This window comes from Marmota marmota, unplaced genomic scaffold (genome assembly GCF_001458135.2).
Source record: "Marmota marmota marmota unplaced genomic scaffold, marMar, whole genome shotgun sequence".
NCBI classification, from domain to species: domain Eukaryota; kingdom Metazoa; phylum Chordata; class Mammalia; order Rodentia; family Sciuridae; genus Marmota; species Marmota marmota.
Window position 1 is genome coordinate 10,015,795 of NW_025999977.1, and position 19,058 is coordinate 10,034,852.

Consider the following 19,058-nt stretch of genomic DNA (forward strand, 5'->3'; position numbering starts at 1 on the left):
CCAAATAAACTAGGTACAGAAGGATCACACATGATAAACTCAGAGTCAACACCACACTGAATGAGGAAAATTGAAAGCATTTCCTGTAAAATCAGAAACAAGATAAGAGTGTCCACTCTTATCACTCTTTTTCTTTTTTTTCTTTTTTTTTTTCTTATCACTCTTTTTCAAGAAATTTGAGCCAATCATGCAAATGAATAAATTAAAAGGCAAACTGGCAAGAAGGAAGCCAAATCATCCCTGTATATGAATCTATATTGAAAAACCTAAAGATACCCTCAATAGATGAATAGATAAAGAAAATGTGGTGTATATACTCAATGGAATATTACTCAGCTTTAAAGAAGAGTAAAATTATGGCATTTGCCAATAAATGGTTGGAGTTGGAGAATATCATGCTAAACAAAATAAGCCAATCCCACAAAACCAAAGGTCGAATTCACAATAAGGCAGGGGTGCACTAGGGAAGAATAGTGTTACCTTAGATTAGGTAGAGGGATGTGATTGGAGGGGAGGGGATGTGGGGATAGGAAAGATAATAGAATGAAATAGACATGATTACTGTGTGTATATATGTGACTACATGACCAAAATTATTCTGCAACATGTACACTCAGAAAAACGAGCAATTATATCCCATCTATGTATGATATTTCAAAGTGCATAAATGCATTCTACTGTCATGTATAACTAATTAAAACAAATAAAATAATTTAAAAAGACTACTAGAACTGATAGATTCAGTAAAGTAAAAGCATATAAAATCAACCTACAAAATCAGTAGCTTTTCTGTACACCAATAATGAACTCACTGAGAAAAAAAAAAATCAAGAAGGTAATCCCATTCACAATAGCCACACAGATACACAAATACCTAGGGAAAAAAAAAAAAAACCAACTAAGGATGTGAAAGTCCTCTACAATGAAAATTACAAAACACTAAATAAATAAATTGAAGAAGAACCAAAAAGGTGGAAAGGCCTTCCATGTTCATGGATTAGAAGAACTAATCTTGTTAAAATGTCCATACTACCCAAAGCAATCTACAGTCAATGCAGTCCCATCCAGATAGGAATGACAGCTGGTCATGCTAACGCACATCTATGATTCCAATGATTGGAAAGGCTAAGGCAAGAGGACTGCAAGTTTGAGACCAGCCTGGGTAATTTAGTGAGACTCTGTTTCAAAATAAAGAAATAAAACAGCTGAGGAGGTAACTTAGTGAAAGTGTTCAACCTCCAGTTCTACAAAACAAACAAACAAAAAACCCAGTGACATTTTTTTTCACAAAACTATGAAAAAAATCCTAAAACTCACAGGGAAACAACAACAAATAAAAAATTTAAAAAACCAAATGACAAAGCAATCTTGTGCAAAAGAGCAATGCTGGCGGCATCACAATACCTGGTTTCAACACACACTATAGAGCCATAGTAACAAAACCAGCATATTTTGGCAGAAAAACAGACTCATGGACCAATGGAACAGAATAGAGGACTCAGAAATAAATGCACACATTTTAAGTCAATTGATTTAAACAAAGTTGTCAGAAATATAAAAAGGACAGCCTCTTCAACAAATATTGCTGGGAAATCTGGATTTAACCATGTAGAAAATTGAAACTTGACCCTATGTCTGTCTCACCTTGTACAAAAATTAAATCAAAATGGATCAAAGACTTTAATGTAAGACCTGGAACTCTGAAACTACTAGAAGAAAACACTGGGGAAACATTTAAGATATTGACACAGGCAACGATTTCCTAGTAGGATGCCAAAAGCAAGAATTGACAAATGAATTACATCAAACTAAAAAACTTCTGCACAGCAAAAGAAATAATGAACAGAGAGGACAGGTAACTGACAGAATGGAAGATAATCTCTGCCAGTTGTCTACCCAACAGAGGATTCATATCCAGAATGTATAAAGAACTCAAAAAATTGAACATACACAATCAATCCAATGTTAAAATGGGTGAATGATATGAATAGACACTTCTCAAACAAGAAATAAAATGGTCAATAAATATATTTAAAAATGCTCAACATCTACAGCCATCTGAGAAATGCACATCAAAACTACAATGAGATTCCATCTCACTCCAATTAGGATGCCTATCATTAAAAAAATAGCCAGGTGTGGTGACACATGCCTGTGATTTCAGCAACTCAGGAGGCTGAGGCAGGAGGATTTCAAGCTCAAGGCCAGCTTCAATGATTTAGCAAGGTACTGTCTCAAAATTAAAAAGTTAAAAGGGCTGGAGATGTAGCTCAGTAGTAAAGTGTCCCTGAGTTCAGTCCCCAGTAAAGAAAGAAAGAGAGAGAAAGAAAGAAAGAAAGAAAGAAAGAAAGAAAGAAAGAAAGAAAGAAAGAAAGAAAGAAAGAAAGAGAAAGAAAGAAAGAAAGAAAAGATGATGGCAAGGATGTGGAGGAAAAGGAACCCTTACACACTGTTGGTATAAATGTAAATTTGTACAGCCACTAGGAAAATAGTATAAAGGTTCCGCAAAAAACTAAAAATAGAACTGCCATATGATCCAGCTATCCCACTCCTGGATTTATATCTGAAGGAAGTAAAGTCAGCACACAAATGATATACCTGCATATCCATGTTTACTGTGGAACTAGTCACAATAGCCAAGATACGAAATCAGCCTAGATGCCCATCAATGGATGAATGGATTTTTTTAAATGGAATATCACTCAATCATAAAGATGAATGAAATCCTATCATTTGGAGGAAAATGGATGGCACTGGAAGATATGTTAAGCAAAATAAGCTAGACACAGAAAGACAAGTATAGTATGCTTTTTCTCATATGTATAAACATAAAGAAAAAAAAAAAGATGACCTGAAAGTAGAAGAGGAACTAGTGGGGAGGGAATTGGGGAGAGGGGAAAAAGGAAAGAGAGAAGAGTAAGGAGGATGTATAAAATGCATTATATATGCAAGAATGGAAATATCACAGCGAATCCAATCGATTCATACAATTAATATGTTAAAATTACAATAAATTTAAAAAAGAAAATCATATATGAGCCTCCAGGTCTGATAATCTTTCTTTCTTCCTTCCTTCCTTCCTTCCTTCCTTCCTTCCTTCCTTCCTTCCTTCCTTCCTTTCTTTCTTTCTTTCTTTCTTTCTTTCTTTCTCCCTCTCTCTCTCTCTCCCCCCCACAAGGCATGTAAAAATAGACGAAAGATTGTGAGTGTTGGTGAGAATGTGCAGAGAAAGGACCCTGTTGGTAGTATTGTACACTAGTATAGCCATTGTGGAAAATAGCATGGAGGATCCTCAAAAACCTAAAAATAGAATTACCATATGATCCGACAGTTCCACGACTGGGTACGTACCCGAATTGAAGTCAGGATGCCCAGAAGATGCCTATATTCCCATGCTTGTTGCAGCATTATTCTCAATCCCTAAGATACAAAAACAACTGTGATGCCCAACAATGGATGAATCATTTTTTAAAACATGGTCTATATACACAATGAACATATACACAATGAATATATAAATTCTGTCATTTTCAACAAATTGACTGAACATAGAAGATGATATAACGTAGAAGTGAAATAAGTCAGGTACAAAGAGACAAATATTACATGATCTCACTTATAAATACAATCTTCAAAAGTTATAGAAGTAGAGAGTACAATGGTGGTCCCCAGGAGTTAGTAGGGGATGGGGGATAGACAGGAAAAGGGGAGCACTTGGTCAATGGATAAAAAAAAATCACACTTCTGTAGGAGGAAGAAGTCACAGTAAAGTGACTATAATTAACATACATTTCAAAGTAGCTAAAAAGAAAAAAATATTTTTTTTGCTTGTTTTGTTTTTATACCAGGAATTGAACCCACGGTTCTTAACTAAGCCACATTTCCAGCCATTTTTATTTTTTATTTTGAGACAGGGTCTTGCTAAGTTGCTGAGGCTGGCTTTGAACTTGAATCCTCTTGCCTCAACCTCTCCAGTCACTGAGATTATAGGCATGCACCACCCCATTGGCCAAAGAAACATTTTTAAATGTTCTCATCACAAAGAAATGACCTAGCAGCTCAGGAGACTGAGGCAGGAGGATTGCAAATTCAAAGCAAGCCTCAGCAACAGCAAGGTGCTAAGCAGCTCAGTGAGACCCTATCTCTAAATACAAAATAGGGCTGGAGATGTGGCTCAGTGGTTGAGTGTCCCTGAGTTCAAACCCCGGTACACACACAAAAAAAAAAAAAAAAAAAAAAAACAAGAAAATGATAAGTATTTGAAGTAATAGATATGCTGCCTGGTCTGATTTTATCATTCCACAATACATACATGTATCAAAATATCACATCATACCTCAGAAATACATATAATTATTATTTGTCAATTAAAAATAAAAGTATGAAAACAAAATTAAAAGGGATATGCAATTTTAAATGATGATAAACAAGCACATGAAGAACTGCTCAGCATCATTAGTCATTTGGGAAATGTCAATCAAAGCCACAGTGGACACCAAGCCACCAAAGGGGAGCAAATTCAGTGACTCACCTCAGCTAACCTAAAGGTCGCTTCACACACAGTCACACTTGGCTGCAGATGGCAGGCAGCAGCAGTAGCAGGTGGGACTCTCCTAGGACCAATGTGGACATGTTCTTCATGGAAGAGAAGGTGCAGAAGGTGGGGGCAGCATCGATGCTGGGCAGAACCAATGGAAGACCAGGATCAGGATATCAGGGATAACTGGGATGACCTTGTCGTCCAGGGAAGTGGGGCAGGGGTGGGGATGGAGAGGAAGCAGAAGTAAAACAAGAAGTAAAAAGTTCAGAAGTAACGAAAAAAAATCAAATTAAAAAAAAGAAAAGAAGAGCAGAGAAGATAATAGAGAAAGAACAGGAACCGAAGACAAGGGGAAATTAAAGAGGTCAGAAGAACTGAAAACCCAACACCTACCAGAAGAACAACTAACAGATAAACTGTGGCTAAACAAATTATGGCCGGATCGAAAACCAGCAAAAGAAACTTTGGGTGTGAATAATGCAGTTTATGAAATAGATGTTATAAATCCCTCTTCAAGTGATGATGTCACAGAGTGTGGAAAGTTACTAAAGATAAATTATACAATATGAAATCACTATATTATACTATGTTATTTTTAATTTATTTTTTAAATTTTAGTACTGAGGATTGAACCCAGGGGCATTTAACCACTGAGCCATATCCCCAGCCCTTTTTATCTTTTATTTAGAGACAGGGTCTCAATGAGTTGCTTAGGACCTCACTAAGTTGCTGAGGCTGGCTTTGAACTCAAGATCCTCCTGCCTCAGCTCTTGAGCCACTGGGATTACAGGCATGAGCCATCATGCCCAGCTCTATTTTACCAAGTTTTTGAAAATTTCAGTTTGAGAGGAGTGTATTTCATTAGAAATGGATCGTTCGAAAAAGATTGACAATTCAATCTTTTTCAATTGAATTCAATTGACTGGGCTTTGCAGTTAACACACATACACACACACGCGCAAGCGCACGCGCAAGAAAAACAAAGCAAGGCCAAAAAGTAGAAAGATGTACTTCCTGGTGGTAAACTACCACCACGAAAGAAGATGACCGGTCAGATTATGGAGGTTATGGATGCAGGATATATATGCCTATGAAAACTTCATGTGACATTTTATCTTCAATATATACACATATACACATGCGTGCGTACACATGCACACACATACACAGATCGTACTTAATGCCCACTGGGATAGCTATATATATATATATTTTTTTTAAAGTGTTGGAGCCAGGCAGGGTGGCACACACAGTAATCTCAGTGACTTGGGAGGCCGAGGCAGGAGGATCATAAGTTCAAAGCCAGTTATCAGCAACTTAGCTAGGCCCTAAGCAACTTAGCGAGACCCTGTCTCAAAATAAAAAATAAAAAGGGTTGGGGATGTGACTTGGTGGTAGAGTACCCCGAGTTCAATCCCCATTACCAAAAATAAATAAATAAATAAAGTGTTGGCAAGAGTATAGAGAAATGAGAACCCCCATGTATTGTTGGTAAGAATAGAAAATGGTGTAGCCAATTGGAAAAAGTTTGGCAGTTCTTCAAAAAATTAAACAGAGTTACTATTGGACCCAGCAATTTCCTAGATAGATAGCCAAAAGAATTGAAAATCTATTTTCACACAAAAACTTGCAACAAAATGTTCATAGCAGTATTATAGCTTAGCTAAATAGGGAAAATAATAGCTAAAAGGGGAAATAACCCAAACGTCTACCAACTGGTGATGTCTACCAAATTGTGGTAAACAATGAAATGCAATTTGGCAATAAGAAGGAACGAAGTACTGCATGTTACAACATGAATGGATGTTGAAAACGTTGTGCCAGGTGGAAGGACCAGTTACAAAATACCACGAATTAGACAATTCCATTTATATGAATGTCAAATAGGCAAATCCATAGAGGCAGAAAGTAGATTAGCCATTGCCTGGAACTGGACAATTGGAAATGGGGAGCGACTGTTAATGGGCTTGGCATTTCTTTTTGAGAGATGAAACTGTTCTAAAATGGATTGTGGTAATGGCTGCACAACTTAGTAACAATATTGAAAGTCAATGAATTGCACACTCTAAATGAGTTAATTATATAGTATGTGAATTTTTACCTCAAGCTGGTACTTACCAAAACTATACCAAGGTAGTGTTTTTTTTTTTTTAATAAAGATTTTTTTTTTTAAAGAGAAAGAGAGAGACAGAGAGAGAGAGAGGGAGAATTTTTAATATTTATTTTCTAGTTTTCGGTGGACACAACATCTTTGTTTGTATGTGGTACTGAGGATCGAACCCGGGCCGCACACACGCCAGGCGAACGCGCTACTGCTTGAGCCACATCCCCAGCCCCTAAGGTAGTGTTTTTTAATGGTTAAGAAATTCTTCTTTCCTTGGTTGTTCAGAGACAAAAGACCACCTCACCCTGACATACCCAAAATGAGACTTGCCTCCACCCTTCCTCCATGATTCCCTTGTTTTCTAAAACCATAAATTTCATAAACCATAACACTCTCCTTTGAGACTTTCCTCATTAATGAACTCTTTCCCTATTGCACTAGCTGGAATAAAATCATTTCTTTTAATGTCAGGTGCATTGTACCTTAGATGGTATTTAGACATAGGATGCTTTTTTCAAGGATTAATTAGATTTTCAAACTCAAAAATTAATGGAAGCAGCCCAGCACAGTGGCGCACATCTGTAATCCCAGTGACTTGGGAGGCTGAAGCAGGAGGATCATGAATTCAAAACCAGCATTGGCAACTTAGCAAGGCCCTAAGCAACTTAGGGAAACCCTGACCCTGTCTCAAAATAGATATAAAAAATGCTGGGGATGTGGCTCAGTGCTAAACACCCCTGGATTCAATCCCTGGTACAAGAAAAAAAAAATTAATGGAAGCATTAATGGTCTGAATGAACTGGTGTCTGGTATTTGAATTTTGATGTATATGGAGCACATTGTAGCTTGGTTTGGCACAAGTTTGTGAGTCAGGCTATGCTGGTGCAGTTTCTGTTCCTCATGGAGTACCTGGTCTATGGTAGGCACTCGATTTAAAAAAAAAAATGTTGAAAGAATTAAAAATCAGGACTGGGGTTGTGGCTAAACAGCAGAACAAATGCCTAGCATATGTAAGGCCCTGGGTTCAATCCCCAGCACCACAAAAATAAATAAATAAAAAAGATACAATATAAAAAGATAAATAAAATTTTTTTAAAAATTAATACATGTTGGCAGCCGAGCAAAAATACCACAACTTCAAATGATATTGGCCAAATTATATCATTATATTGTGTTCATGTACAAACATGTAACAATGAATCCCACCATTGTGTGCAATTTTAATGCACCAATAAAAAATAAATAAATGAACAACTGAAAAAAAAATACTACAACTTCTTTGTTGGTTACAGTTTGGTAAAAAAAAAAAAAATCTATTTTAAAGAAAAAAGTACACATACCCTTGACCTAGTTATTCCACTTCTGGGAATTAATTCTACAGATAACTTTCGCATGTACAAAGGGCCACCTGATAAGGTAACTCTTTGCAATATTGTTTGCAATCACAAGAGAGCAGAAGTCTCCTAAGTATCCATCAGGAGGAGCTGATTGAGCTCAGCTATGCTTCATACCTATAATGAAAGAAGGTGCAGATGTGAAAAACACTGAGAAAGTTTTTGTGCTACAGTGTATCCCTGAGATAGTCACTCTGTTCCAGCCACAATGGTTGCTTTGGTCCTATCAGCTCCTGCCTTAGAAGGGTGTTCCCTCTGCTCTGAATATTTTGCTGGAGTCTGTGCCTAACTCATTCCTTCACATCAAGCCATAGCAAGTCCTTCACTGGCCACTGCCAAAGAAGAAATATAGCTTTTTTTTCCATTCTCTTAGGCTCTTAGGTCGAGCAAACTTCTGTAACTATACATAGGTTGAGAAAAACAAGTTCAAGTTTATTGACTTGTGTATTTCATATATACATGGGGACACCCAGAGAGTAGTTCTCAGAGAAATGGCTTTGGATTCCAGCATCTTCAACAAAGAAGATGTTTTTAAGAAGTGAGAAGACAAAGGAAAAGGATTTTGAGTCTTTAGGAACTGCAACTTTAGGGGTAAGGCAATTAAAAGCTGGTTAGTAAAGCTAGTTGACACAAAGTCCTCTGGTACCATCTCCAGGCCCTTAAGGGTCCAAAGTTATCTTTTGTTCTCTCTGGTTGAAAGCAGATTGGGGAAGGATGCCTTTTGTTTTTATAAATCTGTATCCTGCTTTTAGGAAAATAGAGAAAGGGGAGAGAGCTTTCCGGCATCTGCTTCTTAATTGCCTTCAGCTCAAGAGTCCTTCACTGGCAGGGAGGTTATTCTATTCTGGTGTCTATTATCCCATTCCACCCTATGTGAAATGACAACAAGCCACACCACCCCCCACACCTACTTCCACTCTCTGTCCCCTTGCCCTGCTTTTCTGCATAGCATTTACCCTTATCATTATGTATTTTCTTGTTTATTTATTTCCCAGAACCTCCAGGAGGGGGAGGAATGGATCTGTTTTGTTCATTACCAAGTCCTAATGCTCAACTGTTCATTACCAAGTCCTAATGCTCAACTGCTCAACACACAGTAGGTGCTCAGTAAATATTAATTGAATAAATGAATATGTTAAGTGAAAAAAGCAAGATACTAGGCAGTGATTTTTAACATGCTTCTATTTACTTTAAGAGAGGGATTGAGTATCCATAGAAATGCTTCTGGGTACATGAGATATATTAAAAGTTTACAGAACTAGGTCATGCTGGTTCTCTGCTGGAGGTGTCTAAAAGAATAGAAGGGAGGCTTTTTTTACTATATGCATATGTATAGATCATTAACTTTCCAAAAATTTTTAAATTTAAAAGTAAAAAGAAGCCATAATTCTAGTATTGGGGAGGATGAGGCAGAAAGATCGAAAGTTCAAGGTCAGCCTCAGCAACTTAGTGAGACCCCATCTCAAAATAAAAAATAAAAAGGACTGGGAATGTAGCTCCTGGGTTCAATCCCCAATACTACTACTACTACTATTACTACTACTACTACTACTATTTCTACTACTACTACAACTACTACTACTACTACTACTACTACTACTAATAATAATAATAATAATAATAATAATAATAAATTTTTAAAGTAAAAAGAAAGTTCTCATGCTATTTTTTTTTGAGGGGGTTGGGTAACAGGGATTGAACTCAGAGACACTCAACCACTGAGCCACATCCCCAGCCCTATTTTGTGTTTTATTTAGAGACAGGGTCTCACTGAGTTGCTAAGCACCTTGCCCTTGCTGAGGCTGGTTTTGAACTTGTGATCTTCCTGCCTCAGCCTCCTGAGCCAGTGGGATTACAGGCATGCGTCAACACACCAGACTCCATTTATTTTTTATAGCTCCAAATTATGCTGTCCTGTGAATGTCCTATAGGTCATTTCATCAGTCCTCTTTCAATGGACAATTAAGTCATTCCTAAACTTTCTCTGTTATAAATAAAGCAGTCTGAATATTCACTATTCATATGTCATAGCAAATAGGATGCTGAAGTCTTTTTATGCTCCTTTAACTTTGGTTATAAAACCTTGCAATACATAATGAAACCAACACCCCTAACTAAAGAGAAATTTCCTATAGTTAAGTCCAGTTGTGTGACCTTATAGAAATCACTTTCCCTCTCTGGGCTTCCATATGGAAAGATGTCTTGTGTCCCTCCCTCTGTGGCTCGGTTGCTCCGACACCACACACGAGTGGCTTGGGGCAGCTGGTAGGTGGTAGCAGATTTGATAGGGCAAGCAGAAAAGAAAGTGATGCCATTGGTCTGCACCAACTCAGGCTGATAGGCCAGCAGAGGTCCCCTGACTCCAGGTGCAGAGGCAGGAGCATCCAACACAAGGGCATTGGGACCCAGAGTCTGCTCTGGCATGACTCAGGGACTTTGTCAGGACTGGGCCCTACCTGTGCCTCCTCCCCCAGCCCCAGGAGACCCATCCCTTCTGAAGAATATGACAAGACACAAGCTTCCCAGAATGCCTCCACCCTGCTTTGCCTAACCTGGAAATAGACTCCTCAGGAGAAAGGCGCTGGTAGACACCATCCCACCGCCCTGGTAGACAGAATGATGGCAATGCAGGTATTGCATTCCACCTGTTCACATTATGGATTTAATAAGAATAGTTTTCTTGCTCATTTTCAGTTTTCATCAGCAACTAAGACTTTATTCGAAAAGAATTTGTGAAGCTTTCTGCTCAGAACTTTATGAGGAACTTGCTCAACAGAAGTCTGCTCACTTTCAGCATGTACATTTTGTAAGAATCTCAGCAGACTGCTTTTCTGAATTCTTTTCCTTTTTTGGCTTTTTCTCTCTTCTGAGCTCCACGTGATGTTTTCTAGATCAATCCCAACTTAATTTGTACTCATTCCCAATGATCCAAGACTTTGCAAAGGACAGTTGAGTTTGTAAAATAAAATTGTCTTTCTTCTAAAACATTCAGATTTATTAGCATTATAAGGTAAAATGCAGAAAATTTTAAATCAAGTTACTTAAATCTGTATGATCTCTGCCCCCACCCCTACTGGAGATTGAACCCAGGAATGCCCTCGAACTGAGCTACATCCCCAGCCCTTTCTATTTTTATTTTCAGACAACATCTCACTACATTGCCCCGGCTAGCCTCCAACTTGTGATCCTCCTGTCTCAGCCTCTTCCGTAGCTAGAATTACAGATATGTGCCACCACGACTGGCTAAGCTAAATGAGTACATGCATTGTTACGAAATAAAAGTTGACAAATCTGAGGTTTTAATGTCTACTTAAGGGCTGGGGTTGTGGCTCAGTGGTAAACCATTTGCCCAGCATGCGTGAGGAATTGGGTTCGATTCTCAGCACAACATATAAATAAGTGAATAAAATAAAAGTCCTTCAACAACTAAAAAAAAAAAAAAAGTCTACTTAATAAGCAAAAACTATCACGCCTCAGATATGTTATAGCTACATGTATATAAATTTAAGAAAAATATTAATTCTTTACCATATCAAAATGTTTCTGAGACAACTGCGGTATTTTGTTACATAATGACCCCAACATATCACAACTTCCTGTGTCCATCCCCTTTGCAGTTTTATTTCTGCCTTGCCCCCACTCCTTGAATCTGAGAAATGCTCAACTTTCCTTTTGCTCAATAGAATGAGCCAGAAGTAACATTGTGCAAGTCCCACCCTAGTAAGGCCTTAAGAAGTCATGTAGTTCTTGCTTTTTCCTTCTTTGAACATTTCTGAACTAGGTGAAAAAGCTCTATCCAGACAAGAGGAATAAAGGCCATTTGGAGGAGAACCAAAGTATCCCAGCCAACAGCCAGTGCTGTACCTGTCAAAAGTGAACAAAGCCAGCTTGAACCATCAAATCCCAGGTTAGCTGTTGGCTTAGCACAGTTACATAAGTGACTCCAAAGGAGCTCAGCATGGAAATTATGCAGCTAAACTGACCCTAATTTTGAAACAAAAGAATTATATTCTTAAACCACCAAGTTTTGGTATGGTTATTACACAGCAATAGGCAACTGATACAGACAACTGTTGTGAACACTATACTACTTCATGAATACCTCCAGAACCACGAATTAGAACAAGAAGAAAATGGGTCCTTGGCACTACTGAGAAGCAATACTTGGTTATGTGGGACCTTCTGAATTCACCCTCTCTGAGAGGAGAGACACACATTATTAGCCAATTCCATTATTTCTCCCTCCAGAGCAGTATCTGATCTGCCTCCAATGTCAGCAGGGATGCAATCAGCAAAATTTCACAGAATTTGGACTCAGCAGCCTCTTGTTTTGAGAATATAGGAGGAAAATATGGACACGTAGGGTGTTAGCCATGCATATTAGTGTTCATGGTTGCAGGCTGCACTGTGCCAGTGGCACTTGCAAGAACCCAGGTGACAAAAGCTCCCATGTGGTCTTCAATAAACTTAACTTTTTGTGTATGTTTGTGATATGCAAGGCATCAGGACCCAGAGCAAAAATCCACTTGCCATACATAAGCACAACATTGTCCTGGCCTATTTGGCAACATGATTGAGGCCAGACTTGGGCACTTGCCAATGAATTATGACTAAGGAAAAGCAACAGTTATTAAAGCTTAAATTTGCCTGTTGATACAGACTTTAGGGAAAATCTCCCGAAGAAATAAAAGGCCCAGTAGATAAAGGTAGATGTGCAAAAACGTTTATCACAAACTTGGCTTAAATTAAGAAAAAGTGGAAACAACTTTAACATCATTAAGCTAGGCAAACACCTGTAAATCCCAGCTAGTAGGGAAGCTGAGGCAGGAGGATCTCAATTTGGAGTCCAACTCAAGCAACTTAGTGAGACCCCATCTCAAAATAAAATATCAGAAAGGCTGGGGATGTAGCTCACTGGGAGAGCATTTGCCTAGCATGTTGGAGGCCCTAGGTTCAAACCCCAGTACCTCACACAAAAAATCATTAATAGGGGAAGGGTGAAGTGAACTGCGGTCCATCCACATTAACAAATGTTATGCAAAGTTAAGAGTGTGGTTATATTTATATCTGTTGACTTGGAGAGATTTGTTTGTTCTTTCATTCATTAAATATTTATTAAACATCAACCATAAACCCAGCATTGTTCTAACCACTAGAAATACAGGAAGGAAAAAAACAAGATCTGTTGCTCATGGAGTTCATATCTTAGTGGAAGAAAACAGATCATAAACAAATAACTACATGGTATGTCAGATGGTAATGAATGCTATGAAGAATAATGGTGATGAGATGAGAGGTCGAGCCCGGAAGTGAGGGAAGAAACTTGGTAACCAGTAGAGGAAGGGCAGTCCAGACTGAGGTAACAGTAAGTGCAAAGGCCCTGATTAGGGGATGTGCATGGTGTGGTCTAGAAACACCATGGAGGAGGGTGGCCCAAGTACTGGGTAGGAAGGAGGTCAGGGCGGACAGCGTTGGGGTTGGGTGTATGTGTGCGTGCAGATCATGAAGGGCCTTTGCAGAAGCCTGGATTCTTATCCTGAGTAGGCTGTGAGCCACTGAAGGCTTCTGAGCTGAGGAGATATGGGATCTGACAGGTTTTTGAAAGGATCCCTCTGGCTGCGCAGACTGCTAGGAGCGAGGGAGGAGTGAAGAGGCAGTTACAGTAACGCTGATGAGCCCTGAGCCCTAGCGGATGGAGCTGACGTCACAGGGAGGCAGTGGGGTGGGGGAATTCCCAGTGGAGTCTGAATGTGAGGCCTGCAGGACGTCCTAATGGAACTGGATGTGGGGTGTGGCCAAGGAGCCAGATGGCTGTTAAGTAGCACAGATGAGTAATGCTAGTTCCAGACTCATGTAAGCATGATCCCATTTTTGCTCAAGTAAACATCCAATGAAACCCTCTCTCCCTTTGTGTGGATCTTCATGCAGGGGTTATATGAGGGTATAAGTAGGCTGGAGCTGCCATACCAGAGACAGGGTGGCTTAAACAACAGAAAGACACTTTCTTCAGTTCTAGAAGCCAGAAGATGCCATCAGGGCTGGCTTCTGGGGAGGCCTCTCTTCCTGACTGGGAGACAGCTGCTTCCCACTGTCCTTACCTGCCTCTTCCTGTGCCTGCATGAGTGAAAAGAGAGGCTCTCTCCTTCCTCTTCTTCTTCTTAAAAGGACACCAGCTCTTTTGGATTTAGGCCCTACCTTTACGGCCCCACCTATCCCTTTTTATCTCCTTATCAACCCTTTCTCCAAATACAGTCACATTGGGGGCTTGTGGGGGGTCACAGTTCAGCTAATAACAGTGAGAACTGAGATACTGTAGAAAGAGATGCACAAATAGTATAGACACAGTCAGCTTTTTGTGCTCACTTTTCTCCTTCGAACTGTTACACAAGCTGCAATGAGTCCATGTTAATTTAAAAAAAATTTTTTTGACAAGGCATTTAATAAAAATAGATTTTTAAGCAAAGGGGGAGCCACCTTGGTTCAGAATTTATCCCTGCACATATATTTAGAAGCTACCACTAACCTCTGACTCTGAGCTCCTGTTCCTGGCCCCTAGTTCTCTCATGACCTTGGCAGAGAAACAAGGACATTCGGGGAGGCGCAGCACTTGGCAAGCTGGTTAAAAGGATCAAGGAGAAAGAAAGTGAGCATGACTCCCCTCCCTGAATCAAGTGTGGGGTCAATGTGACAACAGCCTCAGACCTGGAAGGCAACTTAAGGGTGAGGGTCTGAGATGGAAGTGATTGGAAGGAAGCCTTATTATTGGACTCAGCAGCCTCTTGTTTTGAGAATGTAGGAGGAAAATATGGGCATGTAGGGTGTTAGTGAGGTCCATGGAACATCCCCTTCGCTTCTATCCATGAGGAAATGTAAACCATGGAGTCTTATAAGAGTTGGTCAGCCTTATGGGCTGACTCAGAGCCATGGGTGTGGTTTAAGAAGACTCAACCCAGGAACCACAACACCCAGAACCCCCACTTTTACTGATTCATCTTGGAGATTCTTGGAAAGTTCTCTAGACTTCCCTCTCACAGATCTCCCAGCTGAGGGAATTAATTTCAGGAAGCCTTAGGTGACATGGCCTCCCCTGCACCTGGGAGATCCAGAGCTGGGCCTTAGCTTCAACTCCTGCTGGTACCTGCCGCACATCTCACCTGGCCAGCCTTGTCCTCTCAAGCCCTGGTGGGTAGCACAGGTTCTCCATGTCTACCCATTTAGAAAGGAGAGGGCTGGTATGTCCCTTTTTCCCTCCCAGCACCACTGTTGAGCTTGTGTTGACCCAGCGCCCACAGACCAGTGCAACTGGGCCACTCGTGCTCGGTGACCTGGACTTCCTTCATCCCCACTGACTTTTTATTGGAGATATGAATATCCACTTGTAGAGATGTGGTGAACAATGAAAGAAGATGATCAATGAAACTGTTTCTTCCTCTGTTGAAAACGGATGAGCCATGTGCCCTGCAGATATGCTGCTCCAGAGGCACCAGCACTCCAGCGTGGGGAACCTTGCCCATACTCCACACACAGCCTCTCTTCGTGTCAGAGGCGAGGATCCCATTTTACCATGTGCAGAAGGAAACTGAAGATCAGAGAAGAGAGGTAAGTCGTCCAGGTTCGTGCTCTCAGGAGTGGAGCTGGGATGCAGGCCCAGCTCTCCTCACCCTAGGCCTAAGCTCATCTGTGCATTGTGCACACTTGCAGGGCTGCCAAGAAACCCACATGACCTCCTTTGCATGAAATCACCTTGAGAAGCAAAGACCACTTGGCAAACATGATGTATTGGTGCCTCTCCTAATAGTTGTTCCACTGGCCCAACGTGCCTGGAACTGGCTCAAGAATACACCATCCCCCTTGGATGCCCATCACTGAGCCTAACAGCCCAGCAGGCTGGCTTGGTGGGTAAAGGCTCACAGGAACCTTGGCTTCTGAGTCCCAGGTATGAGTGCACTAAGGATACTTCACAAGTGAGGATGACTGGAGGGCCCCACAGGCAGAGGCTGGAGCCCTGTCCAGGTGCTCACAAGGGCTGGTGGTAGCTCATGGTAGAGCTCAAGCATGCTGTGAGGCCCTGGGTCCAATCTCAGCACCAATAAATAAATAAATAAATCCCACAAGTCCAGGGATCTTAAACAAGTTGTCAATTGGGTCTTGATAGTACAGCTATAAAATAATGATGGAACCTCTTGTGGCTCAGGATACTTCTGGCTGCAAAGATTTGTGATGTCACAGAGAAGCTTCCTCAGGCTTCCTTGCCTGGGAGCAGGAGGCCTCACGAGACAGCAGGAACGCTTCTGGAAAGCACCACAAATTCCCAGAGGCCACAAAGTGGCCTAGCCCTGCTTTTTTTTTTTTTTTTTTCCTGAACTACCCTTATCTGATTAAAAGCAGAGCCTTTTCCAAAATAATTCAGCTGTCATAAACTCCATTTCCAGGAGTTTCCCCACTAGGGAAGACTGACTCCTGTCACCAAGAGAAGTTGCAAGGACATGAAAAAAAAATCCCCTCAAAAGACATTGTCACAAAACTATCACATCTCCCATCTATTCTCCTGAGGGCCAGTTTATCTTTCTTAGAGGTCATTTGTTTTCTCTTTCCCAATTCAAAGGTTACATAAATCCCAAATTCTCATGCCTCTTTAAGGTCACATTTTTCTGTGAACTTCCCATGTGCATGGATAAATTTCTGTCTTTGGGGTCTGGGGATGTGGCTCAATGGTAGAGTGCTTGCCTAGCATGTGCAAAGCCCTGGGTTTAAACCTCAACAACTCAAACACATAGTTAAAAAAAAAAAAATTCCAACTTTGGTTCTATTGATCTGTTCTTTGTTGGTTTAGTTCACAGTCCCTCCATCCTTAAACATTCGAGGGGAGAGGAAATGCTTTTCCTCCCTAGCAGTCATCAGCTCCTCAGAGGAGCCCTCCTTGACCATTCTCAGTTAGGCCTCTTCTCCCTTTTTCGTTTTCCATTGCATTTATCATAGTTTTGATTTTGACTTTATTCATCTGCTTACTAGGTTTTCGTGTGCCTTCCACTAGAAGGTAAGCCTGTGCAGAGACAGGATGGCTCCTACCTCCTTCCTCACTGAATACCAAGGGCTCAGCATGATGTCTGGCACATGGTGAGTGTTGGTGAGTGAATGGATGAAGAAACCCATGCTTGGCCCAGGTAGGTACTGTTGACTCTGCAGCTTAGTTCCATTCTACTCACTGAGAACTTATGGGGTCCGTGGTGAAGGGGAGGGAAATTTCCCCTCCACCTTCTAAAGACTCCTTGGAATAAACTAACAGAGATTAAATAGGAGAAAAGGCATTCTAATGTATTTAACATGCAAAAAAGGGAATTATAGCATTGGGGGAAATCACAGGAGTGTGCTTACTCACTAGACCAACACCATCCAGAAGCTTCTATAACTTTTTTTCCTATAGTAGAAGGGGAAAGTGGGAAATGTAGACAATTTTGAGGGATTGTGAATGATAATTGGGGGCAAAGAATGTTACCTACAAAAATTACCCTGTCAAAAATATCTCTTTGGAATTTGAATGAGACCAAGGGACCTGGTCAGAGAAGGCCCGCAGGTGAGGTTGCATTCCTCAGGCCTCTGTTCTGAGATAGGTGGTGGGATTTGGGGGTGGGGATGGAGGTGATTGTGTCCCTGTTGTAGTCTGCCCTTAAGCAGATAAGGGAATTCCAGAGGTTCTCTCCCTATGCTTGGATGGACAGAAACAATACAAGGTTTTTCTTTAGGTCAAATGCTTAGCATGCCCCAAATGCCATGAGGGTGGTGGTATCATTCTCTGTGTCCCAGTAATGGTGCTCTGTGTTAAAAACACACACTGCTGTCCTCTAGGAGCTTATAGAAAAATGAATACCTATGCTCAGCTCAGTGGGGCAAATGTCAGGAGGAGGACATATGAGAAGAATATGATGCTTCCCCTAAGAGTTTATTGCTGAGTGAGGGAGACAGGGAAGAAAAAAAGGGAAATGTCAGAAGGAACTTGGTAACAAACACAGCTCCAACTAGTTATATAGCACATTACTAAAAACAGATTGCTAAGCTGTTCTCCTGACCTTTGTTTAGGGAATAATTCACATTATTCTGCTAATGACAGAGTTGGGAGAATAACAGCAACGTTAGATGGAGCTCATGTTGTTTGTTTCATTGAGACAACTGTGAGGATCACCCATCCCCTGGGAACGGGGACTGCTACAGGCAACACTGGTCTCCTCTTGGCAGCTTCTCAAATGGCAGGTCTACACCCAGGACAGTCAGGATGCCCTTAACAAACCCTGCAGGGAAGCTTTCCTGACCTAGTTAGGGTCCCTTTATCCATAAAGGCCAAAGATGTCTCTCATTTCCTCCAAAGGGGAAATGCATAACCGGGAGAATTTTTTGAAATAATTTCAATGCACAGGAACCCCAAAGGACCTGAATAACCAGGCCAGGCCTCAGATTTCCAAGCCCAAATACCTAAATTCCTTTATCTCTTGAGTAGGCCTTAAGTCCTAGTGCTAAATGGCTTATGGTGGTCAACCCTGGGGCCGGGTGTCCACATCCTGATGCTATCAGTCCACCTCTAAACAATTCAAGACCCCTGTGATGGTTAATTTAGATTGTCACCTTGACTGGACAACCTAGATAGCGAGGTTAGAAGATGAGTAAATCACACTTCTGGGTGTGTCTGTGAGGATGTTTCCAGAGAAGATTGGCAGGTGGACCAATGAACTGAAGCAGGCAGGCCCACCCTGAATGTGGGGGGCACCATCCAGTTGGCTGAGTTCCCCAATGGAATGAAAAGGCAGAGGGAGGAGAAAACTTGCACTTGCTGCTCAACCCTCCTGAGTAGATGCAATTTTCTGCTCCTGTCATCCCTGGACATCAAACCCCAGGTTCTTTAGTCTTTGAATACGGACTTGCACCAGGGACTCTCTGGGGCTTTCAGCCTTAGGCCTCAGGCTGGGGCTGCGTCACTGGTCTCTACATCACTTATCTCTCTCTCTCTCTCTCTCTCTCTCTCTCTCTC

The 19,058-nt window shown here is 40.9% G+C and overlaps 1 long non-coding RNA gene across 3 annotated transcripts in view; it reads right to left on the minus strand.

The window, feature by feature from the left end:
* Positions 1–5,003, minus strand: part of LOC125617162 — a 51,728-nt gene extending 46,725 nt beyond the window's left edge. For 2 of the 3 annotated variants that reach the window (XR_007348056.1, XR_007348055.1), the window contains exons 1-2: positions 4,532–5,003; positions 3,352–3,420 (exon numbers count right to left, since the gene is read on the minus strand). This is a non-coding gene — a long non-coding RNA (uncharacterized LOC125617162). The remainder of the gene's footprint in view (positions 1–3,351; positions 3,421–4,531) is intronic. The other variant, XR_007348057.1, reaches the window with a different exon arrangement.
* Positions 5,004–19,058: the final 14,055 nt, after the last annotated feature.